Source organism: Pinus tabuliformis, chromosome 1_2 (genome assembly GCF_031772625.1).
Source record: "Pinus tabuliformis cultivar Carrire ecotype Pingquan chromosome 1_2, CPIR1, whole genome shotgun sequence".
Classification (NCBI taxonomy): Eukaryota; Viridiplantae; Streptophyta; class Pinopsida; order Pinales; family Pinaceae; genus Pinus; species Pinus tabuliformis.
Window position 1 is genome coordinate 600,784,769 of NC_142298.1, and position 23,949 is coordinate 600,808,717.

Consider the following 23,949-nt stretch of genomic DNA (forward strand, 5'->3'; position numbering starts at 1 on the left):
GTAGATAGGTAGAGAAATTAAGGAGCCCAACTGCTCAATCTGGGCCCTTGGAAGAGATAAGGGTAGAATTAGATAGGAGGGCAGTCAAAAGAAAAGAGGAAGATTAGGGTTTGCCAGTTCAAGTGCACCCAATAAAAAGGAAGAAAAAATGCTAGGTGTATTAGGCTGGGTAGTCAGTTTGAGGTTGTAGAAGCAGGTGGGTGCTCATTTTTGTCTTGTCAAGAAAGACTCATATCATCAGTGACATAAGTACCAAGGCAGTTGTTGGACTGTAGAACAATGGAAGCTTGACTAATTTCCCCTTCATTCCTAATAAATTTTTTACTAACATCCCCTCAAGGAGCTTGGGATCTGCCCAAGGGTCCTGTTTCACTTCATTTCATGATAAATGCTAAGTTGAATCTTGACTCCACTTAGTGGAAAGAAGCCACATTTCTTGTGTAAAAATCATTACTCCATACTCCTTTCATCTTCCTATGTCTAAGTTTTCACTCCACATACTTAGCATTCACCCATACAATTTCAATTCATAAGGTCATATTAACCTCTAATTTTATTATTTAGCTCCCTAAAAATCATTTTCCCATCCCTATCATACAAAAACTATATAAAAAACCCCAAAAAATACTAAATATCCCACCCCTTCGAACTATAGCCATACATTAAAAAGTCAGGGAAATACTAAAGTCCATTTGGGACTTGTATTAGCCCTTCTGCATCCAAAATACTTCGGAGTTTATTTAATTGCAGGTTAAATAAATAACCATGCAAACCCCCTCCCACGTGAGCTATACCTTAACCCCTCCGCGCATGTATAAAAGCAATTTGTTTAAACCTTTGGTTAAACGAATGTCCACCCGCATACCAGCATACACCCATATAACCCAAAGTTTAAACCTTGGCGCACATATTAAAACATTAAATATTATGGCGGGCCCTGTATTACAAACCGTCTGCCACTGATCGTCGCCCGTCCATCGTCCGATCCAGCGCCGTTAATCCAACGGTGGGCGGTCATATCCCGCGCCCCGATCTGCCGGAGATTAGTGTCCGAGCGATTGGTGGTATTGCTACCGTACCCCTGCCACGCGTCAATTTCCTGGCGTGATCGGAGGCCCCCCCTCGAATACTGCCTCGGGCCAAAAGCGGTGCGGGGAAAACCAGAAACCGCCCACCTCCTTCCGCTGACGTTAGGCCCACGTCACCGCATGACCGCATGTCCATGTCACCCCCCGCTCCTCTGCAGTACTGCCACCTGTCCGCTGACATCACCAACCCGCCAACGTGTTGTCCGCCACGTCACCATACACGTCAACTGCCACATCATCTTCCGTACCCGCTCCGCGCCAAAAATACGTCATGCTGACGTCATCCCCGAAAAGCGCTAAAAGCGCCAAAATGCCCAAAATTGAATAAAAAGTCGTGAAAACAACCATTTTGGCTTATTTTCTATTGATTTGCAGGCGAAGAACGTGCATGTAATTTCACGAGAAATCCGCCACCAAGCACCGCACAGTCCATCACCTTCTGAATTCGGCTCCACAGCTCAACTCCACAGTTCAAGGCACCCCTGCAAATTGTGCTTTGTGCCATAAAACCAGGTATTTACTCGTAGTTGACCTATAAACCCTCTTTTTCCGCAGTTCCTCCATTAAAAATTGATTGAACATCTGCGAATTCGCACTAAATGTACTTCAGCACCTGAAATTCCACCTATAAACTCACTAGTTAACCCCTTGTTCAAGACCAACCCGGCAAATTTGCCCTCCTCTGCAAATTTTGCCATTAAAATACATTTCGAAATTGTTTTCGCCGGCAAAGTCTGCAAACTGTCCAAGCACTTACTTCCTTTGTTAAAATCTTGTACAAAATCTCACTCATTTGGCTAGACAGCATTCCCATTCCCCCTGCAATTTACCCACAGAGCCTATCAATCCAGTGAAATCATTTAAGAGCCTATCTAAATTCTGCAAATTTGCCTTTTTTATCATAAACTACACACAGTGAAGGCCAATTCTATATCTAAGCTCATTCTACAGCTTCCTCACAAAGTTTCAGAGATAATTTTTACTATTCAGTTGTTACACCAATCCAATTTTTAGATTACAGACACAGAACATTCAAGATGGCCACTCCAACAGCCTTAAACATCACTCCTCTCAGTGTACCTCACAAGGAACTTGAGGCATTACCTTTGGCTGATAGGGACCACCTAATTCAAGATTTGGTTGGGGAGAGAAACCACTTTCAGACCTTCTGTCAGCTGAGAAACAGTTACCTGAACAACAGTGATATTTATGGCATTTGGGAATCAAATTTGCCCATCTACTTTCTCCCTTCCCTCAATGTTTTTCCTGAAATTATTTTCCTCTGCTGTGAGAACTATGACCAAACACAAAGAGCAGTCAAGTCTCCATATGGGAGCATCCTCTTTCAGATAACTCCTGACTCTATCAATCAAATGCTAAACTTCAAGCAAACTCAGCTTCTGGTCCCCCTCTCTATGAAATTCCTGCTTGATGAAGGTCCTAAACTCTCCAGCTCAGAGATAGCCCGAATTGCCAAAGTTTTCATGAGAGCAGACCGCCAGCCTACAGGGCCACCTCCTTTTCTCTATGAATGTTTCAATGAAGTGGGAAAATTGTTAGTAGATATGATATCTTATGTACTGTGCTTCAAGACAAATGAACATATTGATCAAACCACATTGGTCTTACTATCTGCATTCAGCCTAGGATAGCCCCCTGCTGTCAAGTACAATTAGGCCAAATTCATCTCCAACAAAATACATGACCAACTAGTGAAACTGGATAGGGAGGGAGTCTTTAAATACTCATCCTACATTTATCATTTTTTCATGTATTGTCAGCCAGACTGCTTCCAATGCCCCATCAAAAGATTGGACTCTAAAGGAGAAAAGAGGTCTGTGATTTTCTGGACCTCAGTCTTTCATGAAGTAAAACACTCCCCTTACTCTTACTGTGAGTTTATTGACCTGTTTTTCTATCTAGTCTCTTCTCTCCTAATGAGAACTCCTCCTGCTAGGTTATCCTATGCCATGCAGAAAATATTGCAGCTTTCAAAGAACTACAAAATAGGTGACTGCTACTTTTACCAGAATCACACTCTCATTAGGATATATGGCTGTGAGCTCTGTCCCTACAGGCTGCCAAGATATGTACCAATGAGATTGTTTTCCTTGGAGTATTATAGGAAACTCATCAATTCAGATTTAACTCATTTTCATAGTGCCAAGAAAAAGGCTCGCCTGAAATTCAAAGAACAACTAGGCCCCTTTGTCATGAACAAGAAAGAAGGTTGGCAAGATGCTGACCAAATATTGGGGGAGAAACTCAAGTTGAAAAGGAGTTTTTGGTGGGTCCCTTATGACCCAGATGGCTTTATTAATTCCAGAAAAATAAAATATAGGTTGTCAGCCTATGAGCATTGTAAAATCCCACAGATTGAACAGTTTGCTAATAAAGATGAGTGGGGGCAATGTACACTAGTTGAAGAGTTCACCCAAGAAGAAATAATGGAGCAAAATGTTAAGGATTTGGAAAAAACTCTTGACTTGGATTCTTTTGAGCAAGTGACATTCAAACTGCCACAACAAGTCGGAGAAGGCCCATCAACTGTTGCATCTTCCCAAGCTTCCCAACAAAGGTCTACATCAGCAACGGGTACAGCAAAAGGCAAGGAGCCAATGGATGCAGAACAGGAAAAAATGACAGAACAACCAACCACCTTAAGGGAGCAAAGTCAAGGGCAAGCCCCTCCACAGAAAACTGAGCCACCACAAATTCCAGCATTGGAAGCTCCTGTCAATGAGGAAAGAGGCAAGAAGCGGGATAGGGAAAAAATTACACCAGCTATTGGCTCAACGAAACAACCAGAAGCCAAGAGACAGAGAGTTGGTCCTCATGTCGAAGAGGAAATAAGTGAAGAAGTCATAGAAAGCCTGAGGAGTGGAAGAGAAACTGGCCCGCCAACACCTACTAGCTCATTTCAGCAAGAGCAAGAGAGGCAGCATGGTATGGAGGTGTCTTCCTCAAGGCAGCAAAGCAAGCAACCGCCTGGCATTAAAGCAACTTTCATGGAAATCAAGGCTCAGAATGAATTGTTAAGAGTACAGCTATATGATCAATTCCTCAAGGCAACACCCTCCAAACAGCAGAGATTAATGGCAGCCTATGACTTCAAGGAGGAAAAGATGATTCTGAGTCATTTCAAGCCCAAGATACCACAGCCCCAGACAGCCGCAGATTATATAAAGACAAGCCTAGAGGTCCTCTCCAAGGACATACACACGATTGACCAGATAGAGCTGCACAAGCAAACAGGTGAGATGGTTTATGCCACCCTAGCAGACAAGGCCATGCTGGCCCATCAACTAAAGGAATCACTGAAAAACACAAACACTCAATTGGATTTGGAACGAATGTCTTCCTCTGCCAAAGATAATAGAATAAAGACATTGGAAGAAATCATTGTGGAACTAGGACATGATCCTAAGAAGGATGCCAAAGCCATCCAAGCCCTCATAAAGAAAAAAGAGGATGATATTGCTGCACTCAAAAAACAATTGAGGCTGCCTTCAACTATGCACCCTCAAACTGCCGAACTTGTGCAAGAGAAAGAAGGGGAGGATACAATGGATTTGCTAATGAAGATGAACCAAAGAATAATTCAGATGGAGGAAGAATTGGAGAGAGCATTGCAAAGCAAGCAGGGAGAGTCGACCTCCCAGCCACCTCAAACAACTCCAACTGTTGCCACTGTTCCTCCTACACAAACAGCAGCAATTCCTCCAATTACCCCAACATCCACAACGGCTACATCAACTACAGATGCTACAGCAGCAGCAACAATAACAACACTTGAATCTAGCATGAGCATGGAAGAAATGATGAAAGCAGTCAAAGAGCTAGAAGTTCAGGTTATAGAGGTGAAAGAGGCCAAAGAAAAGTTGGCCAAGCTGGAGGCAAGCTATGACAAGTCCAAGATGATAGTTGTTGAGAAGCAAAGAGAAATAAAAGCCTTGGACAACAAAATAAAGGCCTTAGAAAAGGAGCTCACTTTGGATAAAACCCTAGCTGAAATCAAGAAGATTTTATGGGCCAAAATTGGCCAGTCAATCACTGACCAATGGCGATCGATTCAGGCCATATATGAGAAAATAGAATTCATAGGCCTAGCTCAATTTGAGAATCAAAGGGCTAGAGCAGCATTGGGAAACATGCCTGAGCAGGCCAATAAAATGATTCACTTCCTGAACACTCATACCAAAGAGGAATTGGCAACATTAGATATCAGTAGCAGGACAGATACTATTCTGACAGCGAAGAAGGTGCAGACCCTAAGAAGTTTTGCGCAAACTCTAGAAAGGAAGTGCCAAGAAATGCAAGCAAAAATAGATGACTTGAAGTTAAAAATGGCAGCATTGCAGAGTAGAGGGTTTCCCAGCCTATTGACCAGCGCTAGAAGACTGCTGACCCGTGAGCAGTATACTACCAGGATAAATAACTACGTTTCAAACCTGATTACAGCCTCCTCTAGTACCTCAAAAGAAACAGGGCCTCCCTCTGGACAGAGTCTTTATGACAGGTTAGAGAACCTGTTTTATATTGAACATGAGATAAATCACCTGTTTGAGGTTCAGCCCAACTATTACAGATACACTGAAGTTGATGAAACACTCATAAAGATACATAGACATAAACTACCTAAACAGGATTGGTGGCAAGCAATGCTGGAGATTCTGCCAAGGTAATTTCGGTCCTTTCCCTCTTTTGATCAGCTTCAAATTTTGGTCAGCTACAGGTCAGTGAAATCAGGTACACAGGCCACCGGTTAAAGCATGAAGACAACAGGAAAAAGAAGTCAATGTATGACTACGGAAATTTAATAAAAGACCAAGTACGCATGCGAAGAGCAGGACAACAAAGCAGTGACTCAGCAAAGCAAACACAGAAACCGAAAATTAAAGACGCAGCTTCAGCTGACTCAGTTGGCCCAAAAAGTCAAATTTCTCTGACAAGGTGGACAGCTAGTGCACCAACAATTACTGTAGCATTTATTTCTTTCATTTACTTCTTTTGAAGAGTTGGTGAGGGAACTTATTGCATGAAGACTCATCCATAATATATTTTTTATCTCATTTTTGTATATATACCTCACCATAGAATGTATTTGGGGTTGGTGATTTTCTCTCTAAGCTGCGCTGTAATTTCTGAGACTATTTAATACAAATGGCTGTTGAAGTTCATAGTTTTTGCACCGTCTGAATGTGGAAATGATGGTCTGGGACCTGCTACAGAATTCTTGTGTCATTCTATGGAACAATAAGTTATTCTAAACTCTGTTTTATGTTTTCTGTGTTTGCAAATGTCATATGTGTTCCATAATCTTAGTAACAAAGAAGAAGAATAGCCCAGGATTTGTTTAAATGCACCCTGTGCTCAATCTCTGCTATTAATTATGTTTTCTTCAGGATTAGTCATAAATATGAATTCTTAATTGCTCATGTTTGCACTAATTCCTTCATTTTGAATATTGTTTAGGGATTCTTAACTGCTCCTGAATAACATTCATACACTTTCCCTCTGCCAGCATAATGAAAGATTCTTGATTGCCTTTCATTCCCTGACTTCATTCCACCAATTTCCAGATTTGAAAATTGTTCCAGAACTGCCTATCTCGCTCTGTAGTATTACCTTTACCCAGGAAACATTTTCAGCAGTACACCATCATTGACTCCATTGCCCAATGAAATAGACTGTTTCAGACTTGCATCCCAGCTCTGCTTGAGATCACCATCCAACAAACTTAAAACAAAACCCTGTACATCATAACTAGCCTAAAAACACTTCAAAACAAAGCTAAATTACAAAGAGAGAGCCCTCTCTGGTTGCAGGTAGGCTAGGACCTGCAGCTAAAAGATTGGTTAGTGGTTACCTCGGCCGTATTCCCTCTAGGAGGTAGGGAACAACCTGAGTGATAACATCATTGGCGACTCCGCCGGAGAGCTTTAAATGCTCATTTGTAACTGCTGTCTATTTTCTTAAAGCTATAGATGGAGCCTGAAGTTAGCCAGGTAGCCTCCGAAATTGTTCTTGTTGTGCATTTACAGGAGTAAGTAAAAGCTGCTTCAGTTAATCTCCAGTATAGTTTTAAGCTATAAATAGTTGTTCCAAACATTTGATCAGTTTCCCTATTTTAACATATTTAAAGGAAAGCCCAAAGCCTCCCATATTTCAAAGAAACTCTTGTAGAATATTGTGAGAAAAATGTGATTATAAAACATTCCCAGAAAATACCAAAAAATAGGTTTAGAAGCTGGCTCCAAAGAAGAAAACTCGGTACACCAGGTCAAATCCTGACCCAGATCCTCCAGCTGTTTTTGAAAATCCAAACTTGATCCTTAAGACCCTTAGGAAACAAGAAGCTCAAGAAAATTCTGCTGGTTTAGACCTTGAAATAGTTCAGCAGAGCTTTATCCCAACTCTTGCTAAAGCCTCAGTCCATCCTCACATTTCTTCTGCTTCTCCTCGCTCTTCATCCACATCTCAAAGCACCTTCTGCACACCTCCATCCACTGCACATATTTTCACCACTATCCCTGTTGTTCCAGCTGTCCTATTTCTTACTGTTGCCCCATTTATCTCTGTAAATATGGCGAACCGTTATGCTCCTTTACAGTTACCTGGAAATCCAGGGGCTATGCCTCAGGATTATCAGAGAAAAATCACATATTTTGATGCTACTGGCTCCTATACAGCCCAACAACACACTAAGAAAATGCAAGACTATTTCAAGAATTATGAAATAGATGATGATGATGTGAGAATGAAGATTTTTGTCCAAATTCTAACTGGTGATGTGAGGATTTGGTTTAGAGCACTTGATGCAAATTCTATAGCCGATTCAGAAGCTCTTTATCAATCTTTCCTAAATAGATGGGAAAAGAAGAAGGACCCTTTACACATCCTGACAGAATATGATAATTTGAAAAGAGGCCCACAAGAAACTGTCCAAGACTATTGTGCTAGGTTCAACAACGTTTACAATGCTATTCCTCAAAACCTTAGACCTCCACCTGATTTAGCTTTGATCAAATTCCCTGATGGATTTGATTCTAACATGGCATACCAATTGAGGGAAAGAGCCCCTCTAAGTTTAGCAGACGTGGAGAATATAGATGTGAGTGTGGAGGCAAACCTGATTGCTAAACGGAATTGGGCAAGAGCTAAAAGAAGAACAACTTTCAAGGAAGAGCCTTCAGCATTTGAACAAAAACTTGATGTAATCATAAAAGGCATGGACAAACTTGGGGATAGAGTGGAAACTATTGAAAGGAAATCATCATGGGAAGGTCAACCAAGTAACACTGCTAGAAACCCAAACTTTAGAAAAAATCAAAATCCAAATGTTTGAAGGGCTAGCCCTGACTAGAACATCAGACCTCCATTTCAAGAGAACTATGTTGAAGCCTCAACCTCTAGTCAACCAACAGAGGACACCCAAATCAACCTAATGGGATTGAATAGTGAGCAACAAATTTTTCTAACACAAGATGACCAAGAATCTCACAATCTCAATCAATTTCAAACCAAATCCGGAGAGTCATTCGATTTTAGGGAACGCTATGATGCAGCAGTCTATGAGGTTCACAAACAGTACAAATTAAGAAGCAAAACCATAGATGTGTCTGAACCTACCAAGCTGAAGGATACCAAATGGCCAAAGAAGACAAAGGATAAAGCTGTCCTGATAGAACCCTCCGCTAAAACAGACCCAAACCCAAATGAAGTCATTATGGAAGATATATCAGACTCACAGCCTTCAAAAAACCAGTCATCCATATCCCATTCTTCAAAAGAAAATCTAAACTGTTCGCATGAAAATAATTTCAAAACAGATTTACCCCAAAACAACATTCAGAATGAAGAGAAGATCACTGAAAATTCAGCTGAAAAGGAAAAGTCTGTTGTCCATAATGCAAAAATGCAGATAGATAAACCTTTTAACTTAGAAACAGAAATAGGTAAGCTGAAAATAGTTATTCCTCTCTCTGAATTGGCAAAACATGAAGTGTGCAGACAGCAAATCAATAGGTCACTATAGATACCAGAGAATAGGGATGCAGTCAATGTTCTAGATGATCAACCAGAATTGATTTTTGGTCCTGAAGTCAATGGTAAAACGGTAGATGGAGGAGTTCCTTCATTCTATGTGAGCTTAAACATTTATGACAAAGTGCTGCATAATGCAATGTTTAATTTGGGAGCTTCTCATAACCTAATACCAAAATCTGTGATGGAAAGACTGGATCTAGACATCACAAGGCCCTACAAAGACTTGTTCGCATTTGATTCCAGTCAGGTCAGATGTCTAGGCCTAATTAAAGACCTTTGTGTATCCTTAGTCCAATATCCCACTAAAACAATATTGATGGATGTGGTGGTAGCTGACATTCCACCTAAGTATGGTATGCCTTTATCCAGATCATGGGGTGCAAAACTCCAGGGATCTTTGCAACTAGACATGTCCTATGCCACTATTTCAGTCTTTGGACAGCCAAAGAGATTATACTGTGAAACACTGATGAAATATGTGGTTAGTAGTCAAGAAAAACCCCAAAAATTCCCCATCTATTCTATGCATTCCGACATGGATTCATTCATCTTATACAATGCTGGGATGTGTTCCAAAACTGATATCAAACTCATAGAAGCAGCACCAACACAAAGCATAGAAGAACAATCTAGTACCCAAGATCAAAAAACTGTTGATGTGGTTGATGCAACAAAGGGAAATGATATACCACATAAATTACATGAGCCAAATCTGCCCACTGAACAAGCTTCTAAAACTCTTAAGGCTAATCATAACCAAGAAATCTTATGGTACTTAGAGTTTGATGGCTCTGTGAACAAATTAGGAGCAGGGGCAGGGGTTTGGATACACAATATGCAAAATGATCATGCTGAAGGTCATGCATATAGGTTAAATTTCAGATGCACAAACAATATGGCCGAGTATGAAGCCCTTTTATTGGGTCTGAAGCTCATCAAACGTCTAGGTGCAACCAAGGTCTCAATTTTAGGGGATTCAGATCTGATTATACAACAGATGAAGGGAAATTTTGTTACAAATGATCTTAGATTGAGGTCTTACAGAGAGGAAACTATTGAAATACTTAACACCTTCTTAGAGTCTCAGCTAACCAAAATTCTTAGAAAGCATAATTTACATGCACATAGCTTGGCAACTTTTGCCAGCACTTGCAAGCTTCCATTTGAGCCCAACCACCATTTCATTGCTGAAATCAAACACAGACCTTTTGTCCCAGATAATGTCAAGAATTGGCAAGTCTTTGAGAATGATACATAGATAAATAATTTCCTGACTTTGAAAGAGGAATTCTCTGGCATAAACATTGATACAAGCACCATGGATGACCAACAACAGATAGATAAAATTGAACAAAGTATATCAGCTGAAACTGCAAATCTGATTTTACACCCAACAACTTTTGATGACAAGAATTTACAAGAGCTGAAGCAAACATATTTTGATGAAATAGCTGAGGCAGAAGCTGAAGTAATTGAACTAAAAGATAATTTTCTTCCCATGGGCTTAACTCCTTTGGAGGATTTATTCGATTCAAATGATATTTCAAGGAAGCCAAAGATGCAACCCCTAAATGCAGAAATTGAGGACTGCAACATTGGAACCACAAAAAATCCCAAAATGGTAAAACTATCCAAAACATTGCCTGCTGATCAGAAGTTAAAATACATTGAGCTATTTAAAGAGTTCCAAGATGTCTTTGCCTGGAGTTATGAGGACCTCAAGTCCTATGATACTTCGGTCATCCAACACACTATACCCTTGAAAGAGAATCAAAAACTGTTTAAACAAAAGCTTAGAAGGGTGAATCCCGTCCTTCTCCCCCTGATTGAAAAGGAAGTTAAACAAATGTATGAAGCTGGAATCATTGCACCTATCAGGTTCTCAGAGTGGATTTCAAACCTAGTGCCTACTAGGAAGAAAACGGGAGAGATAAGATTGTGTGTTGACTTGAGAAATTTGAACAAAGTCTCTCTCAAAGACCATTACCCCTTACCAAAAATGGATCATATCCTACAAAGGGTAGTGGGAGCCTCTAGGATCTCATTGTTAGATGGATTCTCACGATTCAATCAGATTTTGGTCCACCTGGATGATCAAGACAAAACTGCCTTTACAACACCTTGGGGAACCTTCAAATATGTCAAAATGCCTTTTGGACTCAAAAATGCAGGGGCCACATTTCAAAGAGCAATGGATATAGCCTTTGCCAAAGAAATCCATGATTTCTTAGTCATACACCTCGATGACCTCACTGCTTTTTCAAAATCAGATCAAGAACATCTAAAGCATCTAAGGCAAGTGTTCCTAATTTGCAGAAAATATGGCATATCATTGAACCCAAAGAAATCATTGTTTGGCCTAGAAGAAGGCAAACTCCTAGGTCACATAATTTCAAAAGATGGCATTAGGATTGACCCAGATAGAATTCAAGCTATCCTTCAAGTGCCTCATCCAAGAAACATCAAAGAACTACAAGCTTTTTTAGGGAAGATCAATTTCCTAAGAAGGTTCATTCCAAATTTGGCTGCGCTAATTAGACTGTTGAATAATATGCTGAAGAAAGATTCTAAAATCAAATGGACGATGGAAGCTAAACAAGCCTTTGAGGACATCAAAACAGCTTTGACAAAAACACCAGTCCTCACAATTCCCAAGTTTGACAGAGATTTCATCATCTTTTCCTTTGCATCTGAGCATACTATTGCTGTTGTCCTATTACAAAAAGATGACCAAGGATGTGAGAAGCCCATTTCTTTCTTCAGCAAAGCCCTTAGGGATGCTCCACTAAAATATCAGATCATGGAAAGACAAGCTTATGCCCTTGTAAAAGCCATCAAGGATTTCAGAGTTTACATCTTGTACTCACATGTGATAGCCTATGTTCCAAATGTTGTGGTTAAGGACATTTTAACTCAAGAAGGAATTGAAGGTAAGAGGGGAAAATGGATAGCCAACATCTTAGAATATCACATTGAAATCAAGCCTACAAAACTGATAAAAGGACAAGGGCTAGCCAAATTAATGACTGAAACCAATTTCGAAGCTCTTGACATCAATGAACTGGACAACGAACAGGAGATGGCGACTCCACATCAAGCCGTTTTACAATAACCTTGGTATGCTGACATATGTTTTGTATTATTAAACCTGCAAGCTCCTACAGGGTTGTCCAGGACTAAAAAGAGATTCTTGAAAATGAAGGCATCAAAGTTTTGTATCATAGACAATGTTTTATTTTAGAGAAATCATGAAGGTATTTTGCTTAATTGCCTAACATTGGATGAAACTAACAATGTACTCAAGGAATTTCATGCAGGGGACTGTGGAGGACACTTGTATTGGAAGTCAACAGCTGATAAGATTCTAAGAGCTGGTTTTTATTGGCCTTCCCTGTTTGCTGATGTGAAAAATTTTGTAGTTTCATGTCATAAATGCCAGATCTTTGAAGGCAAGAGAAAGCTGTTACCTTTGCCCCTCAAACCTATTTCAACTGAAAGACCATTTCGACAATGGGGTTTAGACTTCATTGGTGAAATTCACCTTTCCTCCTCTAGCCAACACAGGTGGATTTTGACTGCCACAGACTATTTTACCAAATGGATAGAAGCCATCCCTTGTAGGCAAGCCAATGACTCAATCACATGCAATTTTTAGAAACCAACATCTCGTCTAGATTTGGATGTCCAGAAAAAATTATTACATACAATGCTACTGCTTTCAAATCCAAAATAATGATCAACTTTTGCCATAAGTACCACTTTACCTTGGGCCATTCCACAACCTATTACCCTCAAGGTAATGGCCTAGCTAAGTCATCCAACAAAAGCCTCATCAAAATCATCAAAAAGGTCTTGGAGGAGAATAAAAAGAATTGGCATAAAAAACTTGTGAATGCACTATGGGCAGACAGATTGACCACCAAAAGATCTGTTGGAACAAGTCCATATGAATTGGTATATGGTCTAGAGACTGTTTTCCGCTCCTCCTTTGGAATCCCTGTGATCAAGTTGCTGCAAGAAATACAAGCAGAGCCTAATGATATGCAGAGAAGGATCAATCAAACTATTCACTTGCAGTAAACAAGAGAAGAAATATATCAGAGAAGTCAGGTTTTACAAGATAAACTCAAAAAGATCTTTGACAAAAGAACAAAAGCTGAAGATTTCTTCATAGGAAACAAAGTGTTGAGATGGGATTCTAGAAGAGAGGATAAAGGGAAACATGGAAAATTTTATTTTCTTTGGAAAGGACCATATGTCATTCATGCTGTACAAGGTAACAACACCTATTTTTTGAAGAGTTTGGATGGCACAGATACTGAGGAAGGCCCAGTAAATGGGTGAATGCTCAAACATTATTTTGATTCCCTGTGATCAACGTAACAGAACTGTATATTGTACATAAATATTTGTATTTTCATCAGTTTTCATTTACAACAATTAGATAAGGAACAAGATGCAGTAGATTTTGAGGATAGGATCAAGGAATTACACCAAGTTTGGTGTATATTTTGAAATTTCAACAAAAAAATCAAGAAGAAGACTTGGGAAGTATAAAGATGATGACAATCATTTAGAAAAACCAGCAAAAGATAGAGCTGCAATTTTGCACAGATCAGCTCATAAGCACTTCACACAAATTACCAAGGTTCAGATCATAGGTTTCCAGAAGAAAGAAGTTTTGAATTACACAATCAACTGAGAATAAGGCCATCTGACCTGCTGTTCTTGACTTTTCACTAGGAAAAGCCATCCCCAAGTGGAGCCACTATTAGCTTCCTATACCAATAGGTTTCATTTTTCATGATTGACCAGGGAAGTGCCAAATATGTTCATCTTTCCATGCTGCAAAGGTTCCATATTTTATATACAGGTAGAGAGAATTAAAAAATGTAAACCCTAAAAGAAAAATCAAAGCGCACAAAGAGTAAATTGGTCAGAAAGAATAAAAGAAAATGAACCCCAAAGAAGGACCAGGAAAGTGGCCAGTCAAAATGCCACTGTTATCTTATTTGCAAGTTCACAATGTGCAAGTATTGTTGTTTATCACACTTGATGGATGGCTCAACAGTTCAATCTGGACCATGCCATGTTTGAATTTCTTGTTGTAGAATAGAGAATGAATATCTGTCCAAACAATTTAAGCTTGGCAGATGAGTAGATAGGCAAAGAAATTAAGGAGCCTAACTGCTCAATTTGGTCCCTTGGAAGAGATAAGGGTAGAATTAGATAGGAGGGCAGTCAAAAGAAAAGAGGAAGATCAGGGTTTGCCAGTTCAAGTGCACCCAATCAAAAGGAAGAAAAAATGCTAGGTGTATTAGGCTGGGTAGGCAGTTTGAGGTTGTAGAAGCAGGTGCGTGCTCATTTTTGTCTTGTCAAGAAAGACTCATATCATCAGTGACATAAGTACCAAGGCAGTTGTTGGACTGTAGAACAATGGAAGCTTGACTAATTTCCCCTTCATTCCCAATAAATTTTTACTAACATCCCCTCAAGGAGCTTGGGATCTACCCAAGGGTCCTGTTTCACTTCATTTCATGATAAATGCTAAGTTGAATCTTGTCTCCACTTAGTGGAAAGAAGCCACATTTCTTCTGTAAAAATCATTACTCCATACTCCTTTCATCTTCCTATGTCTAAGTTTTCGCTCCACATACTTAGCATTCACCCATACAATTTCAATTCATAAGGTCATATTAACCTCTAATTTTATTATTTAGCTCCCTAAAAATCATTTTCCCATCCCTATCATACAAAAACTATATAAAAAACCCCAAAAAATACTAAATATCTCAACCCTTGGCACTATAGCCATACATCACAAAGTCAGGGAAATACTAAAGTCCATTTGGGACTTGTAATAGCCCTTTTGTGTCCAAAATACTTCGGAGTTTATTTAACTGTAGGTTAAATAAATAACCATGCAAACCCCCTCCCATGTGAGCTATACCTTAACCCCTCCGCGCATGTATAAAAGAAATTTGTTTAAACCTTTTGTTAAACGAATGCCCACCTGCATACCCGCATACACCCATATAACCCAAAGTTTAAACCTTGGCGCACATATTAAAACATTAAATATTATGGCAGGCCCTATATTACGAACCGTCTGCCACTGATCGTCACCCGTCCACCGTCCGATCTAGCGCCGTTAATCCAACGGTGGGCAGTCATATCGCATGCCCTGATCTGCCGGAGATTAGCGTCCGAGGGATTGGCGGTATCGCTGTCGTACCCCCGCCACACGTCAATCTCCTGGCGTGATCGGAGGCCTGCCCTCCAATACCACCCCGGGCCAAAAGCAGTGCGGGGAAAATCAGAAACCGCCCACCTCCTTCCGCTGACATTAGGCCCACGTCACCGCATGACCGCATGTCCACGTCACCCCCCGCTCCTCTGCAGTACTGCCACCTGTCCACTGACGTCACCACCCCACCAACGTGTTATCCGCCACGTCACCATACATGTCAACTGCCACGTCATCTTCCGTACTCGCTCCACGCCAAAAATACGTCATGCTGACGTCATGCGCGAAAAGCGCTAAAAGTGCCAAAATGCCCAAAATTGAATAAAAAGTGGTGAAAACGACCATTTTGGCTTATTTTCTATTGATTTGGGGGCAAAGAACGTGCATGTAATTTCACGAGAAATCTGCCACCAAGCGCCGCATAGTCCATCACCTTCTGAATTCGGCTCCACAGCTCAACTCCACAGTTCAAGGCACCCCTGCAAAGTGTCCTCTACGCCATAAAAATGGGTATTTACCTGCAGTTGACCTATAAACCCTCTTTTTCCGCAGTTCCTCCATTAAAAACTGATTGAACATCTACGAATTCGCACTAAATGTACTTCAGCACCTAAGATTCCACCTATAAACTCACTGGTTAACCCCCTGTTCAAGACCAACCCGGAAAATTTTCCCTCCTCTGCAAATTTCGCCATTAAAATACATGTCGAGGCCGTTTTCGCCGGCAAAGTCAGCAAAATATCCAAGAATTTACTTCCTTTGTTAAAATCTTCTACAAAATCTCACTCATTTGGCTAGACAGCATTCCCATTCCCCCTGCAGTTTACCCACAGAGCCTATCAATCCAGTGAAATCATTTAAAAGCCTATCTAAATTCTGCAAATTTGCCTTTTTTTATCATAAACTACACACAGTGAAGGCCAGTTCTATATCTAAGCTCATTCTACAGCTTCCTCACAAAGTTTCAGAGACAATTTTTACTGTTCAGTTGTTACACCAATCCAATTTTCAGATTACAGACACAGAACATTCAAGATGGCCACTCCAGCAGCCTTAAACATCACTCCTCTCAATGCACCTCGCAAGGAACTTGAGGCATTACCTTTGGCTGATAGGGACCACCTAATTCAAGATTTGGTTGGGGAGAGAAACCACTTGCAGACCTTCTGTCAGCTGAGAAACAGTTACCTGAACAACAGTGATATTTGTGGCATTTGGGAATCAAATTTGCCCATCTACTTTCTCCCTTCTGTCAATGTTTTTCCTAAAATTATTCGCCTCTGCTGTGAGAACTATGACCCATCACAAAGAGTAGTCAAGTCTCCATCTGGGAGCATCCTCTTTCAAATAACTCCTGACTCTATCAATCAAATGCTAAATTTCAAGCAAACTCAGCTTCTGGTCCCCCTCTCTATGAAATTCCTTCTTGATGAAGGTCCTAAACTCTCCAGCTCAGAGATAGCCCGAATTGCCAAAGTTTTCATGAGAGCAGACCACCAGCCTACAGGGCCACCTCCTTTTCTCTATGAATGTTTCAATGAAGTGGGAAAATTGTTAGTAGACATGATATCTTATGTACTGGGCTTCAAGAAAAATGAACATATCGATCAAACCACATTGGTCTTACTATCTGCATTCAGCCTAGGACAACCCCCTGCTGTCAAGTAAAATTATGCCAAATTCATCTCCAACAAAATAAATGACCAACTAGTGAAACTGGATAGGGAGGGAGTATTTAAATACTCATCCTACATTTATCATTTGTTCATGTATTATCAGCCAGACTGCTTCCAATGCCCCATCAAAAGATTGGACTCTAAAGGAGAAAAGAGGTCTGTGATTTTCTGGACCTCAGTCTTTCATGAAGTAAAAAAACTCCCCTTACTCTTACTGTGAGTTTATTGACTTGTTTGTCTATCCAGTCTCTTGTCTCCTAATGAGAACTCCTCTTGCTAGGTTATCCTATGACATGCAGAAAATATTGCAGCTTTCAAAGAACTACAAAATAGGTGATTGGTACTTTTACCAGAATCACACTATCATTAGGATATATGGCTGTGAGCTCTGTCCCTACAGGCTGCCAAGATATGTACCAATGAGATTGTTTGCCTTGGAGTATTATAGGCAACTCATCAATTCAGATTTAACTCATTTTCATAGTTCCAAGAAAAAGGCTCACCTGAAATTCAAAGACCAACTAGGCCTCTTTGTCATGAACAAGAAAGAAGGTTGGCAAGATGCTGACCAAATATTGGCGGAGAAACTCAAGCTGAAAAGGAGTTTTTGGTGGGTCCCTTATGACCCAGATGGCTTTATTAATGCCAGAAAAATAAAATATAGGTTGTCAGCCTATGAGCATTGTAAAATCCCACAGATTGAATAGTTTGCTAATAAAGATGAGTGGGTGCAAGGTACACTAGTTGAAGAGTTCACCCAAGAAGAAATAATGGAGCAAAATGTTAAGGATTTGGAAAAAACTCTTGACTTGGATTCTTTTGAGCAGGTGACATTCAAACTGCCACAACAAGTTGGAGAAGGCCCATCAACTGCTGCAGCTTCCCAAGCTGCCCAACAAAGGTCTACACCAACAACAGGTACAACAAAAGGCAAGGAGCCAATGGATGCAGAACATGAAAAGATGACAGAACAGCCACCCACCTTAAGGGAGCAAAGTCAAGGGCAAGCCCCTCAACAGTAGACTGAGGCACCACAGATTCCAGCATTGCAAACTCCTATCAATGAGGAAAGAGGCAAGAAGTGGGATAGGGAAGAAATTACACCAGCTAGTGGCTCAACGCAACAACCAGAAGCCAAGAGACAGAGAGTTGATCCTCAAGTCGAGGAGGAAATAAGTGAAGAAGTCATAGAAAGCCCAAGGAGTGGAAGATAAATTGGCCAGCAAACACCTACTAGCTCATTTCAGCAAGAGCAAGAGAGGCAGCATGGTATGGAGGTGTCTTCCTCAAGGAAGCAAAGCAGGAAACCGCCTGGCATTAAAGCAACTTTCATGGAAATCAAGGCTCAGAATGAATTTTTAAGAGTACGGCTATATGATCAATTTCTCAAGGAAAAACCCTCCAAACAGTAGAGATTAATGGCAGCCTATGACTTCAAGGAGGAAAAGATGATTCTGAGTCATTTCAAGCCCAAGATACCACAGCCCTAGATAGCTGCAGATTATATAAAGACAAGCCTAGAGGTCCTCTCCAAGCACATACACCCGATGGACCAGATAGAGCTGCACAAGCAAACAGGTGAGATGGTTTATGCCACCCTAGCAGACAAGGCCATGCTGGCCCATCAACTGAAGGAATCACTGAAAGACACAAACACTCAATTGGATTTCGAAAGAATGTCTTCCTCTGCCAAAGATAATAGAATAAAGACATTGGATGAAATCATTGTGGAACTAGGACATGATCCTAAGAAGGATGCCAAAGCCATCCAAGCCCTCATAAAGAAAAAAGAGGACGATATTGCTGCACTCAAAAAACAATTGAGGCTGCCTTCAACTATGCACCCTCAAACTGTCGAACTTGTGCAAGAGAAAGAAGGGGAGGATACAATGGATTTGCTAATGAAGATGAACCAAAGAATAATTCAGATAGAAGAAGAATTGGAGAGAGCGTTGCAAAGCAAGCAGAGAGAGCCGACTTCCCAGCCACCTCAAACAACTCCAACTGTTGCCATTGTTCCTCCTACACAAATAGCAGCAATTCCTCTGGTTATCCCAGCATCCACAATGGCTACATCAACTACAGATGCTACATCAGCAGCAACAATAACAGCACCTGAATCTAGCATGAGCATGGAAGAAATGATGAAAGCAGTAAAAGAGCTAGAAGTTCAGGTGACAGAGGTGAAAGAGGCCAAAGAAAAGTTGGCCAAGCTGGAGGCAAGCTATGACAAGTCCAAGATGACAGTGGCTGAGAAGCAAAGAGAAATAAAAGCCTTGGACAACAAAATAAAGGCCTTAGAAAAGGAGCTCACTTTGGATAAAACCCTAGCTGAAATCAAGAAGATTTTGTGGGCCAAAATTGGCCAGTCAATCACTGACCAATGGCGATCGATTCAGGCCATATATGAACAAATAGAATTGATAGGCCTAGCTCAATTTGAGAATCAAAGGGCTTGAGTAGCATTGGGAAACATGCCTGAGAAGGCGAATAAAATGATTCACTTCCTGAACACTCATACGAAAAAGGAATTGGCAGCATTAGATATCAGTAGTAGGACAGATATTATTCTGACAGCGAAGAAGGTGCTGACCCTAAGAAGTTTTTTGCAAACTCTAGAAAGAAAGTGCCAAGAAATGCAAGAAGAAATAGATGACTTCAAGTTAAAAATGGCAGCATTGCAGAGCAGAGGGTTGCCCAGCCTATTGACCAGCGCTGGAAGACTGCTGACCCATGAGCAGTATACTACCAGGATAAATAACTATGTTTCAAATCAGATTACAGCCTCCTCTAGTACCTCAGAAGAAACAGGGCCTCCCTCTGGACAGAGTCTTTATGACAGGTTAGAGAACCTGTTTTATATTGAACATGAGATAAATCACCTATTTGAGGTTCAGCCCAACTATTACAGATACACTGAAGCTGATGAAACACTCATAAAGATACAGAGACATCAGCTGCCTAAAGAGGATTGGTGGCAAGCAATGCTGGAGATTCTGCCAAGGTAATTTCGGTCCTTTCCCTCTTTTGATCAGCTTCAGATTTTGGTCAGCTACAGGTCAGCGAAATTGGGTACACAGGCCACCGATTAAAGCATGAAGACAGCAGGCAAATGAAGTCAACGTATGACTACGACAATTTAATAAAAGACCAAGTACGCATGCCAAGAGCAAGACAGCAAAGCAGCGACTCAACAAAGCACCAGCAAAGCAAACACAGAAACCGCAAATTAAAGACGCAGCTTCAGCCGACTCAATTGGCCCAAAAAGTCAAATTTCTCTGACAAAGTGGACAGCTAGTGCACCAACAATTACTGCAGCATTTATTTCTTTCATTTACTTCTTTTGAAGAGTTGGTGAGGGAACTTATTGCATGAAGACTCATCCATAAGATATTTTGTATCTCATTTTTGTATAAATACCTCCCCATAGAATGTATTTGGGGTTGGTGATTTTCTCTCTAAGCTACGCTGTAATTTCTGAGACTATCTAATACAAATGGCTGTTGAAGTTCATGGTTTCTGCACTGTCTGAATGTGGAAATGATGGTCTGGGACCTGCTACAGAATTCCTGTGTCATTCTATGGAACAATAAGTTATTCTAAACTCTGTTTTATGTTTTCTGTGTTTGCAAATGTCATATGTGTTCCATAATCTTAGTAACAGAGAAGAAGAATAGCCCAAGATTTGTTTAAATGCACCCTGTGCTCAATCTCTGCTATTAATTATGTTTTCTTCAGGATTAGTCATAAATATGAATTCTTAACTGCTCATGTTTGCACTAATTCCTTCATTTTGAATATTGTTTAGGGATTCTTAATTGCTCCTGAATAACATTCATACACTTTCCCTCTGCCAGCATAATGAAAGATTCTTGATTGCCTTTCATTCCCTGACTTCATTCCACCAATTTCCAGATTTGAAAATTGTTCCAGAACTTCCTATCTCACTTTGTAGTATTACCGTTACCCAGGAAACATTTTCAGTAGTACACCATCATTGACTCCATTGCCCAATGAAATAGACTGTTTCAGACTTGCATCCCAGCTCTGCTTGAGAACACCATCCAACAAACTTAAAACAAAACCCTGTACATCATAACTAGCCTAAAAACACTTCAAAACAAAGCTAAATTACAAAGAGAGAGCCCTCTCTGGTTGCAGGTAGGCTAGGACCTGCAGCTAAAAGATTGGTTACTGGTTACCTCGGCCGTATTCCCTCTAGGAGGCAGGGAACAACCTAAGTGATAACACCGCTAATCGTGGATATCGCACCTTGTGTATCACATCGGTGGGGTCTATGCCTCGGCTCCTCCAATTTCCCAATCGCCGATATCGCAATCACTAATCACATATGTAAACGGCCCAGGGTTCCGATATCTCTTGAAGCCTTTCTCCGATTGCGATATGTCAGAGATCGCTAATCGGGGATCCTTAAGGACTGCTACTCCACCCTTTAACATTTTGATGTGATTTCCTCAAGGAACGCATATAAAGCCTTAACTCCCCTTAAGTCCCATTTAATAAGAAAATGCCTCCTTCTCAAAGGACAATGGGAAATTTTATTTTTACAATATCTCCTTCACTCGAAGTCTATTTTAGCCCATTCAAATTGCATTAGATTCAGATTGAAGAGATCTATGCAATGGGACTATTTCCAAGAGCATCCCTTAACTTTCATTTTCCTCTGTGAGGAACATTTTTAGACTTAGAAGTCTATTCTATATCCATTTTGGATCACACCTTCCCACTAAAAAGAACTTTTGGTCCCCAAAAGTCTGATATACTGATCTGAACAGTAGATGAGAGTACATCACCCTCTTCTTTCAGCCTTCATACACTTGCCTACATGGCTAGTGCCTCTGGACCAAAACCTTTGGACACTTTCCTTCCTCGATTTGCTTGTCCTCCTGGGAAGAACTGCTTTCCTCCTTGACTTCCTGCAGAACTCTAGCTGAGAAGATCACAGAAGGTAGTTTGAACTTCTCTACCTTGATAATTGATCCAAGGTGGCTCAAACCAATGTGAAGTTACCCCTGCTTCACAAAATTTTCATTTATGCCTGTTTGACATACTGTCAACAACAACTGTTAACAACAACAGGATTACAGATAACAACTAGATGGCCTAAACTTCTACTTCAATGAAAGAAACAGATTTCACATCTTGTAAACACCTCCATGAATTTACATCTGCATACAAATGATTGACTAGATAACAAGCAAACAAAACATGCCTTTAAAACAATTGACCCTTCAAGTTAGGCATGTAGAAAAGATCCCAAGGATTCTTTTCAAAAGATGAAACACTTCATCATTATCTCCATCTTGGAGACCAAATCAACTTTTCTCAAGTCAATATTGCATTACCTGCATATTTACAACAAAGTAATCAACCCTTCAAGTTAATCACACATACATGTTCAAATACAAGCAAATCATCAACATCCCTGTGTTCATGCACATCATTCTCATGCATGCATTTCATCCATCAACTTTCACTTAAGCACACTGTACTTTCAAAGCCGAAATGAAATATGATGTTGCAGCAATAAAGTGATTCTCCTACTCAACTTTTTGATTCACCTTCTTGGTAAAATCCTACAACTTGCATTCCATTAACAGAGAAATACAAATAGATGCATTTTCAAAAAGACATGAAATCTTAATTGGATAAGAAGTCTCACCATTTCTTACCAATCCATTTCAAAGGTAGGACCTTTGTCTGCACATCAGTATCAACATGTGAATCATCCTGAAACACATCAATCATGGAAGCTTCCTTTCCATTCTTTCCATTTTCTCTTTCCACCTTCTTCAAGTTTTGTGGAAGAATTGTTGGATTCATAGTCCAACATTTTGCAGCAACATGTCCTTGCTTATGGCAGAAAGTGCAACACATGTGCATCTTCTTGACATCATGATTTGCCTTGTCCAATGGACCTTTGGCTTCTTGCTTCTTTTCCTTCAAAATTTTCTTGTATGTGGCCATTGTCTTCCAACATCTAGAAACATTATGGTTATTAAAACCACAAAAGGAACATGAAATTCTTTTCCCATACTTATATGGAAATTTACCATGCTAAACATAATCAAAAGGAATATGGTTAAAACCAGATTTATACCTTTCTCTTTCACCTTTATTGCCTTCATGAGGAGGTGAATTGAATGAAGAAGTAGCTCCCTTTGGAACACCATCAACCTCTTCAATGGTTTCAGAGTTTCCACAACTCTCTGGTTCAAGTGCATGCTTATGAACACCTGCATCCTGCAAATGATGCTTCAAGCTATTGCATCCTCCATGAATACAATATTCACACTCTTGAGGTAGAAGACCTGAAATGAAACTCCTTCTTGGAACTATTTCAATTGTCTTCATGGCATCTTTGGAACTTTCTCCGTAAGACTGCCCATAGCCAAGACCCAAATAATGAGGCCTTTCCTCAGTCATTATTGGCTCAACAATACCCTGTGCATGTTTACCCAAGCCTTTTCCTTCATATCTCATATTAGACATTAACTTGGAACCTATGCCTTTGGTATGTTTTTCAAAAGAACCAACATAAATATTCTCAGAGGAATTTGAAGACAAACAATAATTGTTTACCTCTTCTTCAAAATGATACTTGACTAAGGCTTCTTTGGCAACAAAGAGTTGTGTCTCCAACTCATGCATCCTTTTCAGGTTCATATTTGAAATATGAAGTTGCCTCTCCATTTCCTGCAATTTGTCAGAAAGCAACTACTTCTCTTCCTTGATGGAATTCAACTGCTTTCTAAGTATGATGCTCTTCCTTCCATCCTCATACATTTCTCTCACCATATCCATCATGATTAAAAATTCTTGCTTCTTGTCTTCATCAAAGAATCTTGTGAAGAAAGAAGAATTTGA